Raw genomic sequence first — 24077 nt, forward strand, 5'->3', positions numbered from 1 at the left:
CAGATTCTCTGTTACGGGACCTCTCTCCTCTGCCTTGGTGCCGGGGCCTAAATATCTGAGAATGGACTGTTCCAGTGGTGGGTGACGTGAAGCCAGATTCTCTGCTTTGAGACCTCTCTCCAATTGATATTAATTAATTTTTATTTATTTTATTTTTATTTTTATTCATTTCCCTATCCACATTTGTTTGCATGGGATTTACCTACATGTTGCTGCCTTTTGCAGCCCTCTAGCCCTTTCCTAGGCTGTTTTGCAGCCTTTTTAGTGCCGAAAAGTTCGGGTCCATATTGACTTCAATGGGGTTCGGGATCAGGACGAAGTTCGGATCGGGTTCGGATCCCGAACCCGAACATTTCCGGGAAGTTCGGCCGAACTTCTCGAACCCGAACATCCAGGTGTCCGCTCAACTCTAGTTGTGACATTAGGTGATCTGACCCTGTAAAAGATTTGAAGTGCGGGCCTGCTGGTTAGCTGACCCTATAAAAGATTTTAGGTGAGGGCCTGCTGGTGGCCTCACCCTGTAAAAGAGTTTAGGTGCTGGCCTGCTGGTGAGCTGACCCTGTAAAAGATTTTAGGTGCGGGCCTGCTGGCGAGCTAAATCTCAAAAAAGTTGTAGGTGAGGGCCTACAGGTGAGCTGACCCTCTAAAACATTATATGCGAGGGCCTTTAGGTGAGCTGACCCTGTAAAAGATTTGAGGTGCGGGCCTGCTGGTTAGCTGACCCTATAAAAGATTTTAGGTGGGAGCCTGCTGGTGAGCTGACCCTGTAAAATATTTGAGGTGCGGGCCTGCTGGTGACCTGACCCTGTAAAAGATTGTAGGTGAAGGTCTGCTGGTGAGCTGACCCTGTAAAAAATATATGCAAGGGTCTGCTGGTAAGCTGACCCTGTAAAAGATTTTAGGTGCGGGCCTGCTGGCGAGCTGAGCCTCTAAAAAGTTGTAGGTGAGGGCCTACAGGTGAGCTGACCCTTTAAAACATTATATGTGAGGGCCTTTAGGTGAGCTGACCCTGTAAAAGATTTGAGGTGCGGGCCTGCTGGTGAGCTGACCCTGTAAAAGATTTTAGGTGAGGGCCTGCTGGTGAGCTGACCCTGTAAAAGATTTTAAATGTGGGCCTGCTGGTGAGCTGACTGTAAAAGATTTGAGGTGCGGGCCTGCTGGTGACCTCACCCTGTAAAAGAGTTTAGGTGCTGGCCTGCTGGTGAGCTGATCCTGTAAAAGATTTTAGGTGCGGGCCTGCTGGCGAGCTGAATCTCTAAAAAGTTGTAGGTGAGGGCCTATAGGTGAGCTGACCCTCTAAAACATTATATGTGAGGGTCTTTAGGTGAGCTGACCCTGTAAAAGATTTGAAGTGCGGGCCAGCTGGTTAGCTGACCCTATAAAAGATTTTAGGTGAGGGCCTGCTGGTGACCTCACCCTGTAAAAGAGTTTAGGTGCTGGCCTGCTGGTGAGCTGACCCTGTAAAAGATTTTAGGTGCGGGCCTGCTGGCGAGCTGAATCTCTAAAAAGTTGTAGGTGAGGGCCTACAGGTGAGCTGACCCTCTAAAACATTATATGCGAGGGCCTTTAGGTGAGCTAACCCTGTAAAAGATTTGAGGTGCGGGCCTGCTGGTGAGCTGACCCTGTAAAATATTTTAGGTGCGGGCCTGCTGGCGAGCTGAGCCTCTAAAAAGTTGTAGGTGAGGGCCTACAGGTGAGCTGACCCTCTAAAACATTATATGCGAGGGCCTTTAGGTGAGCTAACCCTGTAAAAGATTTGAGGTGCGGGCCTGCTGGTGAGCTGACCCTGTAAAAGATTTTAGGTGAAGGCCTGCTGGTGAGCTGACCCTGTAATAGATTTTAGGGTCAGATGGAAATTGGTGGAGTCGAAAAGTCATGGTCAATCCAGGCCTTGTTCATTTTTATAAGAGTCAACCTGTCAGCATTGTCAGTTGACAGGCGGTTACGCTTATCTGTTATAATGAGTCCAGCAGGACTAAATACCCGCTCAGACAAAACGCTGGCAGCATGGCAGACCAGCACCTCCAAGGCATAGAGTGCCAGTTCGTGCCACGTGTCCAGCTTGGACATCCAGTAGTTGTAAGGAACTGAGGGATCATTGAGGACGCTGGCACGGTCTGCTATGTACTCCTTCACCATCTTCCCAAAATTTTCCCTCCTTGTGACACTAGGCCGTGCATCAGGGTGAGGGTGCTAGTGGGGTGTCATGAAACTGTTCCAGGCTTTGGAGAGTGTTGCCCTGCCTCTGTTGGAACTGTTGTGTGTTCCCCTTGCCTCCTCTCCTCGGTTGGCCAAGAAACTACAAACTTTGCTGCCAGCGTTGTCAGATGGAAATTGTTGGAGCAATTTTTCAACAAGGATCTTCTGGTATTGCACCATTTTGCTCATCCTCTCCACCAGAGGAATGAGAAATGAGAAGTTCTCTTTGTAGTGGGGGTCGAGAAAGGTGTTGTCTAAAATGTGTATAACGCGCGGGTCGCTGGAAAGGCAGCCTAACATAAAGTCAGCCATGTGTGCCAGAGTACCAACAGGCAAGACTTTGCTGTCGTCATCAGGAGATCACTCTCAAACTCCTCATCCTCTTCCTCCTCTTCTGCCCACCAATGCTGAAACGATGGAATTAATATTCCATTGGTACTACCCTCTGTAGCAGAGGCAACCGTCTCCAGCTCCTCCTCCTCCTCTTCATCATCCAATTCACTCTAAGATGAACTGGGGGTGGTCTGGCTATCACCCTGTGTAATGTCTTCCCCCATTTCCACCTCTTTCACATGCAAACTTCGTCCTTAATTGTGAGCAGCGAGTGTTTGAGTAGACACAGAAGTGGGATGTTTACACTGATAATAGCGTTATCGCTGCTCACCATCTGTGTTGATTCCTCAAAGTTTCTTAAAACCTCACAGAGGTCAGACATCCATGCCCACTCCTCGCTTCTGAATAGCGGAAGCTGACTGGAAAGGCGACAACCATGTTGTAGCTGGTATTCCACTATTGCCCTCTGCTGCTCACAAAGCCTGGCTAACATGTGGAACGTGGAGTTCCAGCTCGTGCTCACGTCGCACAACAGCAGGTGAGCTGGCCATTTCAAGCGCTGCTGCAGCATTGACATAACAGCTGAAGCTGTTGATGACTTGCGGAAATGTTCATACACGCGGCGCACCTTCACCAGTAGCTCAGGCAAATTGGGATAGGTTTTTGAGAAACCGCTGAACCACAAGGTTGAACACGTGGGCTATGCATTGGATGTGTCTGAGCTTGCCGAGCTCCAAAGCCGCCATCAAGTTACGGGTATTATCAGACACAACCATGCCTGGTTGTAGGTAGTCTGGTCTCTTATCCCATGCCACAGCTCTGAGGCAGTGTGCTGTTTGTCCCCTAAGCATATAAGCTTCAGCACGGCCTGATGCTGCTTCCCCACTTCAGTGCTACACTGCTTCCAGCTACTGACTGACTGGTGCTACACGCGGATAAATCGGAGGTGGAAGTGGGGAAGAAGGCAGAGGAAGAGAAGTGGGGTTTGAAGCCACTAATGTAGGTGCTGGTGGAAACCCTGATCGACGTAGGGCCCGCAATCCTTAGCATCTGTAGCACCTGTGCCATCCTAGGGTACGACTCGCTCCCGGCCTCCACAACAATTACCCAGTGTGCCGTCAGGGAAATGTAGCGTCCATGGCCGAATGCACTTGTCCATGTGTCCGTTGTTAAGTGGACCTTCCCAAATCATGTATTGGCTATGAAAAGAGGTCCTCAGAATATCCGAGTGCGGGATCACTTGTTTGGCCAGACTCTCCATGGTGGGAGGAAGGAGGATCAGGTGAGTATTGTGTTGACCAGACTCCTGGCTACTGAGATTGGACTTGTGGAAGACAGGGTGGTGCTTAACCGACTGGAAGCATTATCTGCTGTAATCCAACTGACCACCTGGTCGCACTGGTCTGACTTCAAGAGTGGTATCCTGCGCCGCCCTGCAACCTAGGACATGAAGCTAGGTATCGTGGTTGATACACGGCCTCTGAGTGCACCATCAGCATCACGGACACTTCTCCGTCCCTTACTGCTCGCCTTCTTCATTTTAAATGTGATATATGCTTGAAAGTATGTTACACATACAGTAGCGTAGTATTTGGAAGTGTAAGTGCAAAACATTTTACAAAGGTATTTGTGATTAGGAAACGTTATACAGGACAGGTACCACAGGTAATGTCACTGTTCACAGTGTCTATAAAAAAAGGTACACTGGATGTCACTGATATTTTAGGGATGTGTACACTTTAAACAGGAGATGTGGTGCGGATAATTTAACTGACCGCAGTGGACACCATCTCCGGAAAAAGTGCACTGGATGTCACTGATATTTTAGGGATGCGCACACTTTACACAGGAGAAGTGGTGTAAATAATTTAACTGTCTGCAGTGGCCTATTATACAGCATTTAGCGCAGAATGCGCAAAAAAAAATATATATTGCTGCTGTCACACACAATAATCCTTAAAAGGACATTTGGGTCTCTGAAAAGATTTTTGTATAAAAATCTTCCTATTACACTCCCTACACTGTCTGTCCCTTCCTATGCACATCTCTCCCTAACACTGAGCAATTCAGCAAAAGTTGCGCTACAAATATATATTGCTGCTGTGCTGTCACACACAATAGTCCTGACGCATGAGCTACCACTGGCCAACATCAAAGTTACACAGGGGGGTACCTGTGTCTGCCTGTATCATCAAGAAATCGTTTATGGCCTGTAACAGATCTCCTGGCACCCCGACTGGGTACCTCCATTGATGGATGCTCCTAGTGCTTCCCGAGGACTCCAAGCACTCTGCTCGACACCGTAACCACCACAGGAACAAGGAACAGCTCTTACAAGAGCTAGGGGTTATAGCCAGGGGAGTATACAGCATATAGCAATCCCCACACACATGAGATGAGGCTATGTTGAATGTAAAACAGGAACATCACTTTATCGAAGTTCAACTCAGTATATATACAGTTCAAGAAGTCTAACAACATGAATCACTCAACCATGAACAACATGCAAACAGATATCTTCACCCCCTCCATAATGAATGAATAGGGAGAGAGGAGACACATGTGATGGGATTATCTCCTGAGTGTATCATAGGGTGATCTACTCATCTAGGAGTTGGCTGCTCCTAGAGTCAGCTATCTTAATACCATCACTAACACAATCAGTGGGAGTCTCAAATCAGGGTTCATAGTTCCTTGTAACCCCAAAAGGTCTGAGGGGGTCTCCATAGTTCTGGGTCCATAGTCCGTAGGAAGGGGGCTGGCCCTCAGGCTTCTCTAGCAGCCCCAGTGACATTTCAGTCCGTCACATTTCTCCCCTCCCAACAGTAGACTAACCAGGTACCTGACCTCCTGTTGGTCGGTACCTGAGTTAGTTGAGTAGCCCACCCATAAACACTGGTCCTGTTGAACTCTGGGGCCTGGCTCTGTTCTGTATGTCCCCAGCTGTTGAGTGGGCGTCTGCTACTCCTTGCTTCATTGTTGTTCTCTAGCTTGGAGCTGTGGGTACTTGGTGAGCAGAGGTCAACTGTGCTCTGCCCAGATGCCAGCTCTTCCGCTGGGATAGCCTGTGGGGAGTCAGCCTCTGGACAAGAGGATAGGGGAGGGCAGAGGCCAACTGCGCTCTGCCCAGATGCCAGCACTTACACTGGGATGGGCTCAGGGAATCCTACCCCCGGGACCTGGTTACGGGTTGGCTGTGGAGAGGAGGAATTGCTTACCTCCTCCTGCTGGCATTCTTGCGGAGTTGGTTGGGGATCTGTACCGGCTCTACAGCATCCCTGTAGGTCTGGTGCAGAGACCGCAGTCCCATCTGCACTATCGGAGTTAGGGGTGCTGTCCCCATGTGGTTGGGAAGAGAAACCGGTTGTCTCCTATCACTGCAAGATACACTGCTGCTGGGGAATGGAGACGCTGCTCTCCTCTCCCTGCAAAACATACTGCCGCTGGGGAGCAGGACCGACTGTCCCTACTCCCTGAAACTCCGGCTGCCGTTGGGGAGTCAGACCGACTGTCTGGTCTCCAAGTGACGCTGGCTATAGTTGGGGATCTGGGCTGGCTGCTCAGCATCCCTGTAGGGCTGGTGGCGAGACTTTGGTCCCATCTCTACCTGCCGTCGGGAGGTCTTCCCAAAGCCAGTCGATGAAGTTCCCTACTTTGGGAGCTGGTAGGGAAGCAGGGGGTATCGCCGCCCAGTCTTCCCAGTTGTAGAATGGCAGATCTGGCTCTGCTTGTCGGGTAGGTTGGGGCTGAACGGAGCTGAGCAGGTGTTGGTAGGTCTGCTCCAGTTCCCACTCCCTTGTTACAAGGTGGGTCATGTCTTTGCTCACCTCTCATCCGTCAGCATAAACATGCATGCCCATCCGGTAGTCGTAGATGTCCCAAAACCTAGACTCCTCCGTGCTGCTGAGATCAATGTCCCCCTCCAAGGCCTCCCATAGTAACCCAGGTCCATCATAATCCTTCTCTTCAGGTAAGTCGTGTTTGGACGTCCAGGTGGAATGTTAAATGACATGCCACCTTAGGGCCCAGTAAGCATCCTCTAGCCAAAGCTCCTTACATGCCAGGTTATGGAGCTCTGTTACCAACTCGTCCAGGGGCTGCTCTCCCAAGAGACCCATCCGAATCGCCACACGCTTCTGTAGCCGCTGCTCATAATTGGGGAGACTCTTACCTCGCCGCAGCTTGGCATGTTCCAGGGCATCATACCAGACTTCCTTTCTGTCTGCATCCCTGTAGTCCACGGCTGCCTCCTCCTCCTCGTCAAGACTAGTTGATTCCATCCTGCTGTATCCAGGGGCGCTGTATGGATACTAGCGTTGCCCTCCATATACTCCACGAATGGTGTCTCCAAGCTGCTTCTCCTCACACTAGGACACCATCCCACTGCTGCCACCACTGTAACGGATCTCCTGCCCCCCCCCCCCCCCCCCCGACTGGGTATCTCAATTGATGGATGCTCCTAGTGCTTCCCGAGGACTCCAAGCACTCTGCTCAACACTGTAACCACCACAGGAACAAGGAACAGCTCTTACAAGAGCTAGGGGTTATAGCCAGGGGAGTATACAGCGTATAGCAATCCCCACACACATGAGACATGGCTCTATGTTGAATGTAAAACAGGAACTCACTTTATTGAAGATCAACTCAGTATATATACAGTTCAAGAAGTCTAACAACATAAATCAATCAACCATGAGCTACATGCAAACAGACATCTTCACCCCCTCCATAATGAATGAATAGGTAGAGAGGAGACACATGTGATGGGATTATCTCCTGAGTGTATCATAGGGTGAGCTACTCATCTAGGAGTCGGCTGCTCCTAGAGTCTGCTATCTTAATCCCATTACTAACACAATCAGTGGCAGTCTCAGTGCAGAGTTAACCCTTTTTGTGTTGCTGAATTCACACCCTGCACCTTTAATGTGCAATAGGAAATATGTGGCCTATAAATTCCATACATAAATCAGGGTTCATAATTCCTTGTAACCCCAAAAGGTCTGAGGGGGTCTCCAAAGTTCTGGGTCTATTGTCCGTAGGAAGGAGGCTGGCCCTCAGGCTTCTCCAGCACCCCCAGTGACGGTTCAGTCCATCACATGGCCTGTCTCTGTTCATGTAATCGGTCCAACATATGGAATTTCAATGGGTGAATGTTGGGAGATGTCGTTCTGCAGCTGCAGCTCAAAAAGTGTGTGCTTTATGGTGTATGAGTAGCTGAAGTGCATGCAAAGTTTCCTGTCCATTTCAGGATGTCTTGCCAATAGGGTAAAGACTTCAGGAACCACTTTACAACCATATTGAACACGTGGAGGGGCACTGTGAATTATCCCTGCAGTAGAGGCTAAGGACACGGTGGAGGATGAGGATGTAGAGGCGGACGTTGTCACATGACCAATGGCATGAGAACTTAGAGGCGGAAGCGGAGTCACATGGCACAGATGCTGTTGTGGCTTGGCAGGAACCACATTTACCCAGTGTTCAGTAAAGAACATATATTGTCCTTGACCATAGTTATAGCTCCATACGTCAGTGATGCTATGCACTTTGGCAGACACCGACAGGCTCAAGGACTAGCCCACCTTCTGTTCTCCATATGTGTGCAGGGCTGGTACTGCCTTTTCAGCAAAGAAATGATGGCTTGGGACTCTCCACCTCGGCTCGGCACAAGCCATCAGTTCAATGAAAGGTGCAGAGTCCACCACTTGGAAAGGGAGGGACTGCAGCACCAGCAACTTGGCCAGGAGCTTGTTCAGCTTCTGCGCTGTTGGATGAGTGCAGAAGACACGACTGTTGACACCATGAGCTCAGGTCTCTTGCTGCGACTCCTGCTGCCACTCCCCCTTCTTCTGCTGCTGCGTCTGCCTGCGACAGAAACATTTTTGCCACTGCCCGTTCTCTTTGGAGGGCCTGTCATCTGTCTTTCTGACATACTGTATTATAAAAGAATTAAATTAAAATAATACACCGCAAAAAGGCTGTAGTACAATTAACGTCATGGCAGAATGGCAATTGAGATGTATTCTTTTTCACCCCCAAAAAAGAAATATAACAATAACAATTCACAGCAGAACAGGTAATAGGACGTACGTATATCTCTGTTTAATGCAAAACGTAAATGGCTGTAGTACATAGTAACTTCACGGCAGAACGAAAATTAGGACATATTTTTTCTGATTAATAAACCCCCCAAAAAATATAACAATCACAATTAATTTCAGAATTGCTAATAGATCGTACATATATTTCCTTTTAATACACTAAGTAAATGGCGGTAGTACAATGTAGCTTCACCGCAGAACGGCAGGACATGCGCATATTTCCTTTTAATACACCACGTAAATGGCTGTAGTACAAAGTAACTTCACCGCTGAATGGCAATTACGACATATATTTTTTCCTATTTTTTTTTCTTATTAATACATCCCCCTAAAAAAAGTCAAACAATGTCAAATCAACACAGAACAGCAAATAGGACGTACAAATATTTCCCATTAACCACTTCAGCCCCGCTAGGTGAAACCCCCTTCATGACCAGAGCACTTTTTACACTTCGGCACTACACTACTTTCACCGTTTATCGCTCGGTCATGCAACTTACCACCCAAATGAATTTTACCTCCTTTTCTTCTCACTAATAGAGCTTTCATTTGGTGGTATTTTATTGCTGCTGACATTTTTACTTTTTTTGTTATTAATCAAAATGTAACGATTTTTTTGCAAAAAAATGACATTTTTCACTTTCAGCTGTAAAATTTTGCAAAAAAAACGACATCCATATATAATTTTTTCGCCAAATTTATTGTTCTACATGTCTACCCAAAATGGTTTGGGTAAAAGTTATAGCATTTACAAACTATGGTACAGAAATGTGAATTTCCGCTTTTTGAAACAGCTCTGACTTTCTGAGCACCTGTCATGATTCCTGAGGTTCTACAATGCCCAAACAGTAGAAAACCCCCACAAATGACCCCATTTCGGAAAGTAGACACCCTAAGGTATTCGCTGATGGGCATAGTGAGTTCATAGAACTTTTTATTTTTTGTCACAAGTTAGCGGAAAATGATGATGATTTTATTTTTTTTATTTTTTCTTACAAAGTCTCATATTCCACTAACTTGCGACAAAAAATAAAAAATTCTAGGAACTTGCCATGCCCCTCACGGAATACCTTGGGGTGTCTTCTTTCCAAAATGGGGTCACTTGTGGGGTAGTTATACTGCCCTGGCAATTTAGGGGCCCAAATGTGTGAGAAGAACTTTGCAATCAAAATGTGTAAAAAATGACCGGTGAAATCCAAAAGGTGCACTTTGGAATATGTGCCCCTTTGCCCACCTTGGCAGCAAAAAAGTATAACACATCTGGTATCGCCGTACTCAGGAGAAGTTGGGGAATGTGTTTTGGGGTGTCATTTTACATATACCCATGCTGGGTGAGAAAAATATCTTGGTCAAATGCCAACTTTGTAAAAAAAAATGGGAAAAGTTGTCTTTTGCCAAAATATTTCTCTCACCCAGCATGGGTATATGTAAAATGACACCCCAAAACACATTCCCCAACTTCTCCTGAGTACGGCGATACCAGATGTGTTACACTTTTTTGCTGCCAAGGTGGGCAAAGGGGCACATATTCCAAAGTGCACCTTTCAGATTTTGCAGGCCATTTTTTACACATTTTGATTGCAAGGTACTTCTCACACATTTGGGCCCCTAAATTGCCAGGGCAGTAAAACTACGCCACAAGTGACCCCATTTTGGAAAGAAGACACCCCAAGGTATTCCGTGAGGGGCATGGCGAGTTCCTAGAATTTTTTATTTTTTGTCACAAGTTAGCGGAAAATGATGATTTTTTTTTTTTCTCTTTTTTCCTTACAAAGTCTCATATTCCACTAACTTGCGACAAAAAATAAAAAATTCTAGGAACTCGCCATGCCCCTCACGGAATACCTTGGGGTGTCTTCTTTCCAAAATGGGGTCACTTGTGGCGTAGTTATACTGCCCTGGCAATTTAGGGGCCCAAATGTGTGAGAAGTACTTTGCAATCAAAATCTGTAAAAAAAATGACCGGTGAAATCTGAATGGTGCACTTTGGAATATGTGCCCCTTTGCCCACCTTGGCATCAAAAAAGTGTGACACATCTGGTATCGCCGTACTCAGGAGAAGTTGGGGAATGTGTTTTGGGGTGTCATTTTACATATACCCATGCTGGGTGAGAGAAATATTTTTGTTTTTTTCTCACAAAGTCTCACTTTCCGCTAACTTAGGACAAAAATTTCAATCTTTCATGGACTCAATATGCCCCTCACGGAATACCTTGGGGTGTCTTCTTTCCGAAATGGGGTCACATGTGGGGTATTTATACTGCCCTGGCTTTTTAGGGGCCCTAAAGCGTGAGAAGAAGTCTGGAATATAAATGTCTAAAAATGTTTACGCATTTGGATTCCGTGAGGGGTATGGTGCGTCCATGTGAGATTTTATTTTTTGACACAAGTTAGTACAATATGAGACTTTGTAAGAAAAAACAAAAACAAAAAATTTCCGCTAACTTGTGCCAAAAAAAATGTCTGAATGGAGCCTTACCAGGGGGGGGTGATCAATGACAGGGGGGGTGATCAATGACAGGGGGGTGATCAATGACAGGGGGGTGATCACCCATATAGACTCCCTGATCACCCCCCTGTCATTTATCACCCCCCCTGTAAGGCTCCATTCAGACATCCGCATGATTTTTTACGGATCCATGGATACATGGATCGGATCCACAAAACACATGCGGACGTCTGAATGGAGCCTTACAGGGGGGTTATCAATGACAGGGGGTGATCAGGGTAATCAGGGTGATCACCACCCTGTCACTGATCACCCCCCTGTAAGGCTCCATTCAGACATCCGCATGATTTTTTACGGATCCATGGATACATGGATCGGATCCACAAAACGCATGTGGACGTCTGAATGGAGCCTTACAGGGGGGTTATCAATGACAGGGAGTGATCAGGGTAATCAGGGTGATCACCCCCCTGTCACTGATCACCCCCCCCTGTAAGGCTCCATTCAGACATCCGCATGATTTTTTACGGATCCATGGATCCATGGATCGGATCCACAAAACACATGCGGACGTCTGAACGGAGCCTTACAGGGGGGTTATCAATGACAGGGGGTGATCAGGGTAATCAGGGTGATCACCCCCCTGTCACTGATCACCCCCCCTGTAAGGCTCCATTCAGACATCCGCATGATTTTTTACGGATCCATGGATACATGGATCGGATCCACAAAACGCATGCGGACGTCTGAATGGAGCCTTACAGGGGGGTTATCAATGACAGGGGGTGATCAGGGTAATCAGGGTGATCACCCCCCTGTCACTGATCACCCCCCCTGTAAGGCTCCATTCAGACATCCGCATGATTTTTTACGGATCCATGGATACATGGATCGGATCCACAAAACGCATGCGGACGTCTGAATGGAGCCTTACAGGGGGGTTATCAATGACAGGGGGTGATCAGGGTAATCAGGGTGATCACCCCCCTGTCACTGATCACCCCCCCTGTAAGGCTCCATTCAGACATCCGCATGATTTTTTACGGATCCATGGATACATGGATCGGATCCACAAAACGCATGCGGACGTCTGAATGGAGCCTTACAGGGGGGTTATCAATGACAGGGGGTGATCAGGGTAATCAGGGTGATCACCCCCCTGTCACTGATCACCCCCCCTGTAAGGCTCCATTCAGACATCCGCATGATTTTTTACGGATCCATGGATACATGGATCGGATGCACAAAACGCATGCGGACGTCTGAATGGAGCCTTACAGGGGGGTTATCAATGACAGGGGGTGATCAGGGTAATCAGGGTGATCACCCCCCTGTCACTGATCACCCCCCCTGTAAGGCTCCATTCAGACATCCGCATGATTTTTTACGGATACATGGATACATGGATCGGATCCACAAAACGCATGCGGACGTCTGAATGGAGCCTTACAGGGGGGTTATCAATGACAGGGGGGTGATCAGGGAGTGTATATGGGTGATCACCCGCCTGTCATTGATCACCCCCTGTAAGGCTCCATTCAGACGTCTGCATGTGTTTTGCGGATCCGATCCATGTATCCATGGATCCGTAAAAATCATGCGGACGTCTGAATGGAGCCTTACAGGGGGGGTGATCAGTGACAGGGGGGTGATCAATGACAGGGGGGTGATCAATGACAGGGGGTGATCAGGGAGTGTATATGGGTGATCACCCGCCTGTCATTGATCACCCCCCTGTAAGGCTCCATTCAGACGTCCGTATGCTTTTTGCGGATCCGATCCATGTATCCGTGGATACGTAAAAATCATACGTACGTCTGAACGGAGCATGACAGGGGGGTGATCAATGACAGGGCGGTGATCAATGACAGGGGGGTGATCAGGGAGTTTATATGGGGTGATCATGGGTGATCAGGGGTTTATAAGGGGTCAATAAGTGACGGGGGGGGGTGTAGTGTAGTGTAGTGTAGTGTGGTGTTTGGTGCGACTGTACTGACCTACCTGAGTCCTCTGGTGGTCGATCCTAACAAAAGGGACCACCAGAGGACCAGGTAGGAGGTATATTAGACGCTGTTATGAAAACAGCGTCTAATATACCTGTTAGGGGTTAAAAAATTCGGATCTCCAGCCTGCCAGCGAGCGATCGCCGCTGGCAGGCTGGAGATCCACTCGCTTACCTTCCGTTCCTGTGAGCGCGCGCGCCTGTGTGCGCGCGTTCACAGGAAATCCCGGCCCTCGCGAGATGACGCGTATATGCGTCGTCGTGCGCAGGGCTGCCACCTCCAGACCGCACATCTGCGTTAGGCGGTCCGGAGGTGGTTAATACACCCCATAAATGGCTGCAGTACAATGTAACTTCACACCTGAACGGAAATTATAACATATATGTTTTTCCTTTTTTTTCCTATTAATACACCCCCCAAAAAAAAAAAAAATAATAATTCACAGCAGAATTGTATATTTTCTATTAAAACGCCCTGTAAATAACTAGTACAATGTAACTTCACTGCAGAACGGAAATTAAGACGTATTCTTTTTACTATTAATAAAAAAAAACAAAAAGTATAACAATATTCACAGCTGGCTAATAGGACGTATGTGTCTTTCCAATAAAACAACCTGTAAATGGCTGTAGTACAATTTAACTTCACCTCTGAATGGCAATTATGACACATATGTTTTCCTTTTTGTTTCCTATAAATACACCCCCCCCCAAAAAAATAAAGTTAAATCCATGTAAAATCAACGCAGAACAACAACGAGGATGGAAATATACTTACTATTAATACACTCCATAAATTGTTGTAGTACAATGTAACTTCACCGCTGACTGGCAATTATGACATATTTTTTCCCTTTTTTTCCTATTAATACAACCCCTCCCCCCAAAAAAACTATCACATTTCACCACAGAATGGCTACTAAGACAGAGGTATATTTCCTATTAAAACACCCCGTATATAACTGTAGTACAATGTAACTTCACCACAGACCGGCAATTAAGAAACATTCTTTTTACTATTAATAAACCCCCCCAAAAAGTATAACATTGAAAATTCACGTGCAATTATGACATATGTTTTTTCTTTTTATTTTCTATTAATACACCCACCAAAAAAAGTTAAACAATGTAAAATCAACGCAGAACGGCTGATAGGACATACATATCTTTCCTATTAATACACCCCGTAAATGGCTGTAGTACAATGTAACTTCACCGCTGAATGGCATTTATGACATATTTTTTAAGTTTTTTTTTCACCCCCCCAAAAAAAACAATCAAAATTCACCTCAAAACGGCTACTAGGACGGCGGTATATTTCCTATTAAAACACCCCGTAAATAACTGTAGTACAATGTAACTTTACTGCAGAATGCCAATTAAGATGAATTCTTTTTACTATTAATAAACCCTCCTAAAAAATCATGACAATCAAAATACACTGCAGAATGGCTAATAGGATGTACGCATATTTCCTATTAATATACCCCATAAATGGCTGTAGTATAATGTAACTTTACCACTGAACTGCAATTATGATATATATTTTATTCCTATTTTTTTCCTATTAACCTCTTCAGGACACAGGGCGTACCGGTACGCCCTGATGTCCTGGGACTTAAGGACACAGGGTGTACCGGTCCGTCCTGAGAATTTTCGATCACCGCAGCGCCGTCTGCGATGATCGGAACCAAATGCCTGGCGAAATCATTCGGCAGGCTCTCTGTACCAATGCCCAGGGGGGTCTTGTGACCCCCCGATGTCGGTGATCGAAGAAAACCGCAGGTCAATTCAGACCTGCGGTTTTCTGCGTTTCCGGGTTATTTGGGTCTTTGATGACCCGATAACCCGGAAAGGACGGTGATCGGTGGTGTGATTATACACCACCAATCGCCGTCCTGCGATCCTGTGAGGTGGCGATCATATCACCTCTCAGGATAGCCTGCGATTGGTCCCCATGCAGCATGTGGGCGGAGCTCGGCAAGTTTGAATCTCCACCACTGCTCTCCTCCCTCATTCCGGTCCGTGGAGCGGGGAGAGCAGCAGGAGATCACGCTGCCCACCATCTTGTGAGTTTTTGGTGCCATCAGGCACCTTAGGAGGCAGGGACAGGCAGGGGCAGGCAGGTAGTGGGAGGAATAGGCAGGGGTAGTTAGGGCAAGTTTAGGGTTAGATTATGCAAAAAAAATAATGTCTGTGAGCCCCCTGATCGGTTGTCTGGGGTCCACAGCAGTTAGCTGTGTGACCCTAAACCGCCCCCCCCAGGGCTGCTGCAGCTTGCCCCCACACACCCTTTTTTTTCTTCTTTTTTTACTTTTTTTTTTTTACTTTTTTTAGTTAGGGATCTATTTTTAATTTTTATATAGCTATAGGGTAAGTGCGTGAACACCCGTGCACCACACACACGCACACCTAATAAAGATTTACACACACGCACATACACACGCAGACACTCACTCGCCTATGGCCCGCCGGACGTTCTCGGCCGAGGAGGCATACGCCCTCCTTGCCTCAGAGTCCGAGAGCCCCAGTGAGGATGACCCCACGTTCCTATTGTCATCTGCATCCTACTCATCATCAAGCGATGATGAGCCCCCAAGGCGGCGGAGACGCCGCCATGCGGATCGAGGGGACCCCTATGCTAGGGACCCTGTGGCCCAGCCTAGTACAAGCAGCTCTGCGGCTCTTACAAGTTTTCCGGCCCACCAGGTCAGTCCACCTGAGCCCCCTGCAGGTGGACTTGTCTGGTGTACCCCAGAGAACTTTGATCCCGCAATTCCTGATTTTGTTGGTGAATCAGAAATCCAGATTTACACAGATTACGACTTTTTCAGTCTTTTTTTTCAGTGAGGAACTGGTAAATCTGATGGTGGAGCAGACGAACCTGTATGCACAACAGTTCGTCGCTCAACACCCGGGCTCGTTTTTGGCTAGGCCCGGTGGCTGGACCCCGGTCAGTGCAGCCGAGATGAGGATGTTTTGTGGCCTCGTGCTTAGTCAAAAAGCCCAGTGTCAGGCTGTACTGGAATGGGGACATCCTCTACCAGACCCACTTTACAGTATGGCCATGACACGTTCCCGATTTGAGGCCATCTGGAAATGCCTGCATTATGCAGATAATGCAGTATGTCCCCCCAGGTGATCCTGCCTATGAAAGTCTGTATAAGATACGGCCGATCATCGATCACTTTGGGGCCAAATTCATGTACCTGGAAGGGAGGTCCCAGTTGCTGAGTGTCTCATTGCGTTCAAGGGGAGACTTATTTTCTGCCAGTATGTTCCCTCAAAGCGGGCGACGTATGGCGTGAAGCTGTACAAACTTTGTGAGAGTACCTCAGGGTACACTTACAAGTTTTGTGTGTACGAGGGGCGAGATTCCCGTATTCAACCCCCAGAATGTCCCCCCACCCTGGGTGTTAGCGGGAAACTTGCGTGGGACCTTATGCACCTACTGCTAGATAAGGGTTACCACCTATACGTGGATAACTTTTATACTAGTATCCCCTTGTTCCAGTCCCTCGCCGCCAGATCAAGTTCGCTTTTGGGACCGTGCGGAAAAATCAGCGCGGCCTTCCTGCCTACCCCGTCCAGGTACCTATCCCCAGGGGTGAGACCCGTGCCCTTACCAGTGGAAACCTGCTGCTGGTCAGATATAAGGACAAGAGGGATGTCCTTGTACTGTCCACAATTCACGGTAACGGCATCACCCCTGTCCCTGTGTGAGGAACCACGGCAACGGTCCTCAAGCCCGATTGTATCGTCGACTACAATCGGTATATGGGAGGAGTTGATCTCTCTGATCAAGTTCTCAAGCCATATAACGCCATGCGCAAACCCAAGACATGGTACAAAAAAGTTGTGGTCTAGTTGGTGCAGGTTGCCATGTACAACTCTTTTGTACTGTTCCAGAGCGCTGGCAACACAGGGACATTCCTCCAGTACTATGAGGCAGTCCTCAAGACCCTGATCTTTTCTGACCGAGAAAGAGCAGGTGGGAGTACTTCGGAAATTGGAGGCGCCCTGGAAAGAAGGGACGAACCCCCCAAAAATGCAGAGTGTGTCGCAGGAGGGGGATACGGAAGGACACCACTACTCAATGTGACACGTGCCTCTGCGTTATTGGTTGCTTCAGGGAGTACCACACTTCCATGGAGTTCTAAATTTATAATCCCCTTCACCAACTTAGCCACTATGTCTCAGACTTGAGACACCCCAAACTTTTTTTTTGTAGAACAAAAATAAATAAAAAGTAGACTAACTAGGTGGCGCAGCATCGGTAATAATCTCCTCTGTAAATATACCCCTAACCCCCCAGATTAACACAGAAAAACAAAAAAATAAAAATAAAAAGGTGCAAAAAAAGATTTTTTTTGTCACCTTACATAAAAAAAGGTGTAACAGCAAGCGATCAAAAAGTCATATAGCCCCCAAAATAGTGCCAATAAAACCGTCCCCTCATCCCGCAAAAAATTAGCCCCTACCTAATACAATCGATTATAGAGATACAAAAAATTATTCTTTTTGTATCCAAAAAGATAATATAGTTAAAAACCTAAATAATTGTAAATAAATAGACTTATTAGGTATCGCCGCGTCTGTAATAATCTCCTCTGTAAAAATACCCCATGACCCAACCCCCCAGATTAACACGGTCCCCAAAAATTTTGGGCACTTTTCCATTTCAATCCGTCGTTTCCGGTAAAAACCAAGGTTAACAGCCAAACTAAACTGTATATTTATTACCCTGTTACTGCAGTTTACAGAAACGCCACATTTGTGGTTGTAAACTGCTGTATCAGTAAAAGGGAGGCGCAAAAGGAAAGGACCGACATGGTTTTGGAAGGCCGATTTTCAAGGCCTTTTTTTTTTTACACTATGTCCCTTTAGAAGCCCCCCTGATGCTCCCCTAGAGTAGAAACTCCCTAAAAGTGACCCCATCTAAGAAACTACACCACTTAAGGTATTCAAAACTGATTTTACAAACTTTATTAACCCTTTAGGTGTTCCTCAACAGTTTATGGCAAATGGAGATGACATTTCAGAATTTGAATTTTTGGTAACCTTACCTCACAAAAATGTAATATAGAGCAACCAAAAAACATATGTACCCTAAAAATAGTCCCCAGAAAACCGCCACTTTATCCCGTAATTTCCATAATGGGGTCACTTTTAGGGAGTTTCTACTGTAGGGGTGCATCAGTTATTTTTTTTGACTGTTAACCCTTGATTTGTTAGTGGAAAAAATGGGTTAAAATGAAAAAATGGCAAAAAAAATGAAATTCTCAAATTTCATCCACATTTGCCAATAACTCTTATGGAGCACTTAAATGGTTAACATAGTTTGTGAGATAGGTATTGAATACCTTGAGGGGTGTAGTTTCTTAGATGGGGTCACTTTAAGAGAGTTTCTACTCATGGGGTGCATCAGGGGGTAAAACAAAATCACAGAAATATAGTGGCAAATATGGGGGAACTGCTCAAACCCCAAACACTGTAGCGTGTTTTTCATTGGGGGAGCAGTCCCACCGCAGCAAACGACCATCCCCAGCAAAAAATGCGTACAATTGAGGATGCCGGCGCGGTCCACATGCACCACAAAGGCATCCTACACAAAACGGAGCATTGTGCGGATGAAAATATAATTATATAAATCACAGAAAAAAAAATGCACCAAACGGATATGCCACTGACTATACTAGCTAGTCATACAAGCAGATATTAAAAGCGGAGATATTTGCCAACATATTCCTGTCAGGAACATATCGGAGCCCATCATGCACCACATCACGGTCTCTCAGCATGGCAAGGATCCTACCACTACGCTAACTATGGTGTGAACATGGTCTGAAGGTGATGAAATCCAGCTCACAGCCAAGCTTCCACACAACCGCATAGCAGGACAACTAATGCAATTTGAACAAAGCAAGACTGTAAGCCACACCCATATCAGACCGTGTGATGGATGTCCTGCTATGCATTTGTGTAGGATGCCTTTGTGGTGCATGTGGACCGCGCCGGCATCCTCCATTGTATGCATTTTTTGCTGGGGATGGTCGTTTTCTGCGGTCCACATGCGGTGGGACTTCTCCCCCAATGAAAAACACGCTACAGTTTTTGGGGTTTGAGCAGTTCCCCCATATTTGCCACTATATTTCTGTGATTTTGTTTTATATGTATTGAATGTGTCTTTACCTGGCGTTTAAACATTCTTTTGCACCTGGTAACCTCCATCACACCGTCTTATATGGGTGTGCCTTTAGTCTTGCTTTGTTCACATTGCATTAGTTGTCCGGCTATGCGGTTATGTGGAAGTTTGGCTGTGAGCTGGATTTCATCACCTTTAGACCGTGTTCACACCATAGTTAGCGTAGTGGTAGGACTCTTGCTGTGCATCTGGGGGGTCTTGAAATAGGACACAGTGTAAATAAACCGGTCCATAAAAATCAGCCCCCCCAAAACCCACACGGAGCTCCTTTCCCTCTACACCCCGCCGTGTGGCCGTACAGTAGTGTATGACCACATATGGGGTGTTTCTGTAAACGGCAGAGTCAGGGCAATAAATATACAGTCTTGTTTGACTGTTAACCCTTAATTTGTTAGTTGAAAAAATGGGTTAAAATGGAAAAATTGGCAAAAAAACTTAAATTCTCAAATTTCAACACCATTTGCCAATAACTCTTGTGCAACACCTAAAGGGTTAACAAAGTTCATAAAATCAGTTTTGAATACCTTGAGGGGTGTAGTTTCTTAGATAGGGTCACTTTTATGGAGTTTCTACTCTAGGGATGCATCAGGGGGGCTTTAAATGGGACATGGTGTAAATAAACCGGTCCATAAAAATAAGCCCCCCCAAAACCCACACGGAGCTCCTTTCCCTCTACACCCCGCCGTGTGGCCGTACAGTAGTGTATGACCACATATGGGGTGTTTCTGTAAACGGCAGAGTCAGGGCAATAAATATACTGTCTTGTTTGACTGTTAACCCTTGATTTGTTAGTGGAAAAAAATGGGTTAAAATTGAAAAATTGGCAAAAAAATGAAATTCTCAAATTTCAACACCATTTGCCAATAACTCTTGTGCAACACCTAAAGGCTTAACAAAGTTCATAAAATCAGTTTTGAATACCTTGAGGGGTGTAGTTTCTTAGATAGGGTCACTTTTATGGAGTTTCTACTCTAGGGGTGCATCAGGGGGGCTTTAAAGGAGACATGGTGTAAATAAACCGGTCTATAAAAATCAGCCCCCCAAAACCCACACGGCGCTCCTTTCCCTCTACACCCCGCCGTGTGGCCGTACAGTAGTGTACAACCACATATGGGGTGTTTCTGTAAACGGCAGAGTCAGGGCAATAGAGATACAGTCTTGTTTGACTGTTAACCCTTGATTTGTTAGTGGAAAAAATGGGTTAAAATGGAAACATTGGCAAAAAAATGAAATTCTGAAATTTCATCCCCATTTGCCAATAACTCTTGTGGAGCACCTAAAGGGTTAACATAGTTTGTGAGATCAGTTTTGAATACCTTGAGGTGTGTAGTTTCTAACATGGGGTCATTTTTGGGTGGTTTCTATTATGCAAGCCTCACAAAGTGATTTCAAACATGAACTGGTCCCTAAATAAATGGGTTTTTCAAAATTTCAGAAAATTCCCAAGATTTGATTCTAAACTTCTAACCCTTGTAACGTCCCCAAAAAATTAAATAGCATACTCCTAATTATTCAAACATGAAGTAGACATATGGGGTATGTAAATTAATATTTTTTTGGGGAGTTATTACTATGTATTGTAGAAGTAGAGAAATTGAAAGTTAGAAATTTGCACATTTTCCCACATTTTTTGTAAATTTTGTGTTTTTTATTAATAAAAATTAAAAAAATTACTCCATTTTACCAGTGTCATGAAGTACAATATGTGACGAAAAAACAATCTCAGAATGGCCTAGCTAAGTAAAAGCGTTTTAAAATTATCACCACATAAAGTGACACTAGTCAGATTTGCAAAAAATGTCCTGGTCCTTAAGGTGAAATAAGGCTGTGTCCTGAAGGGGTTAATACACTCCACCCAAAAAGGTAAAAGAATGTAAAATCAATGCAGAACGACTAATAGGACATACATGTCTTTACTATTAATACACCCAGTTAATGGCTGTAGTACAATGTAACTTTACCGAAGAACAGCAATTAAGACGTATTCTTGTTACTATTAACCACCTCAGCCCCCCTAGCTTAAACACCCTTAATGACCAGACCACTTTTTACAATTCTACACTACAATACTTTCACCGTTTATTGCTCGGTCATGCAACTTACCACCCAAATGAATTTTACCTCCTTTTCTTCTCACTAATAGAGCTATTATTTGGTGGTATTTCATTGCTGCTGCCATTTTTACTTTTTTTGATATTAATCGAAATTTAACAAAATCTTTGCAAAAAAATGACATTTTTCACTTTCAGTTGTAAAATTTTCTATATAAAAAAAATTCTCTAAATTTATTGTTCTACGTGTCCTTGATAAAAAAAAAATGTTTGGGTGAAATAAAAAATGGTTTGGGTAAAAGTTATAGCGTTTACAAACTATGGTACAAAAATGTGAATTTCCGCTTTTTGAAGCAGCTCTGACTTTCTGAGCACCTGTCATGTTTCCTGAGGTTCTACAATGCCCAGACAGTAGAAAAACCCCACAAACAACCCTATTTCGGAAAGTAGACACCCTAAGGTATTCGCTAATGGGCATAGTGAGTTCATAGAACTTTTTATTTTTTGTCACAGGTTAGCGGAAAATGATGAATTCTTTTTTTTTCAAATTTTTTCATATTCCACTAACTTGTGACAAAAAATAAAAACTTCCATGAACTCACTATGCCCATCATGAAATACCTTGGGGTGTCTTCTTTCCAAAATGGGGTCACTTGTGGGGTAGTTATACTGCCCTGGCATTTTAGGGGCCCAAATGCGTGCGAAGTAGTTTGAAATCAAAATCTGTAAAAAATGGCCTGTGAAATCTGAAAGGTGCTCTTTGGAATGTGGGCCCCTTTGCCCACCTAGGCTGCAAAAAAGTGTCACACATGTGGTATCGCCGTACTCAGGAGAAGTTGAAAAAATGAACGACACAGATTTCTTAATTCGCATCGATCAATGTGGATGAAAAAATCTCTGCCAAAAAAAGAAAAAGGAGGGGAAAGGCGTCTGCCAGGACATAGGAGCTCCACCCAACATCCATACCCAGTTAGCTCGTATGCCCTGGCAAACCCGATTGCTCCATTCACATCAATCGATGTGTATGAATAAATCATTGCCGTGATTTTTTTTCTTTTTTTAGATACAAAGTGTTTGCCAAATCATATGAACACTGCCGCCCCCTCAGCTCATATGCCTCGGCAAACGTATCTTTTACTGCAGAGGAGAAATCTCGTCTTGCAGCGCCACATACACCGACTTTTGTGTAATCTGACAGCAGCGCAATGCTTCTGTCAGAATGCACATCAGTGCTGCAGCTAGTCGATCGGTTGGTCCATCTGGAAGGTAAAAAAAAAGAAAAAACCAGGCCGCAACGCAATAAATTTATTAACTTTATAATAACATTTGAACGGAACATATAAACTTTATTTAACTTTTTTAACAGAACGTTAACTTTTTTGCTTACCGGTGATTTTTATTTAATTTTTTACCTTTTTAGGACAAACCTCTCCTTCCCCATGGGACAATGTGCAAAGCGCAAATCGCTCAAAGATGTGGCGAAGTACATTATGCACTTTGTCCCAGGTGAAAGGAGAGGTTTGCAGCAGCTGTGAGTGAATGGACCCTAATAGCCCTGTGTGCCTGTCCTGTGATATGCAATCCCTATGCTAAGTGTACCTGTGTGTGGTACTTCCGGAAACACTCCCCATAGCATATGGCAGGGTTGTCAGGGCAGTCAGGACAGAAATAGCGGGTGTCACGCCTTATTCCACTCCTGCTACAGACACGACTTCTTTTTCGGGGTGACGGTTGGGTTGAGGTACCAGCAACGATATTGGAGAAATGTTGCTCGTGTAGACGGCTCACTACACTGGTGGATGGGGCCACGGAACCTCCTGGATACAGGAGGTTCTCGATGAGCTCTTCCTGAAATTTGAGGAAGGATCCTGTTCTCCCAGCCTTACTGTAGAGAACAAAACTATTGTACATAGCCAATTGAATCAAATATACAGACACCTTCTCATACCAGCGTCTGGTGCGTCGGGAAACTAAATAAGGAGCCAACATCTGGTCATTGAAGTCCACCCCTCCCATGAGCGAATTATAGTCGTGGACACAGAGGGGCTTTTCAATTACACTGGTTGCTCATTCTATTTGTATTATCGTGTCTGCGTGAATGGAGGAGAGCATGTAAACGTCACGCTTGTCTCTCCATTTCACCGCCAGCAGTTCTTCGTTACACAAGGCAGCCCTCTCCCCCTTACAAGACGGTGGTAACGAGCCGTTGGGGGAAGCCCCGGCAGCCAATCTGTTCTAGGAACAAATGCCTGAAGAGGGGCCGACGTGTGTAGAAATTGTCCACATAAAGATGGTACCCCTTGCCAAATAAGGGTGACAGTCCCAGACTGTCTTCCCACTGCTACCCAGGTAGTCAGGGCAACCGACCGGCTCCAGGGTCTGATCTTTACCCTCATAGATCCGAAATTTGTGGGTATAGCCTGTGGCCCTTTCACAGAGCTTATACAATTTGACCCCATACCGGGCGCGCTTGCTTGGGATGTATTGTTTGAAGCCAAGGCGCCGGGTAAAATGTATAAGGTACTCGTCTATGCAGATGTTTTGCTCAGGGGTATACACATCTGAAAATTTGTTGTTGAAGTGGTCTATGAGGGGCCGAATTTTGTGGAGCCGGTCAAAAGCTGGGTGGCCTCTGGGACGGGAGGTGGTGTTGTCGCTAAAGTGCAGGAAACGCAGGATGGCCTCAAATCGTGCCCTGGACATGGCAGCAGAGAACATGGGCATGTGATGAATTGGGTTT

This window comes from Bufo gargarizans, chromosome 1 (genome assembly GCF_014858855.1).
Source record: "Bufo gargarizans isolate SCDJY-AF-19 chromosome 1, ASM1485885v1, whole genome shotgun sequence".
Classification (NCBI taxonomy): Eukaryota; Metazoa; Chordata; class Amphibia; order Anura; family Bufonidae; genus Bufo; species Bufo gargarizans.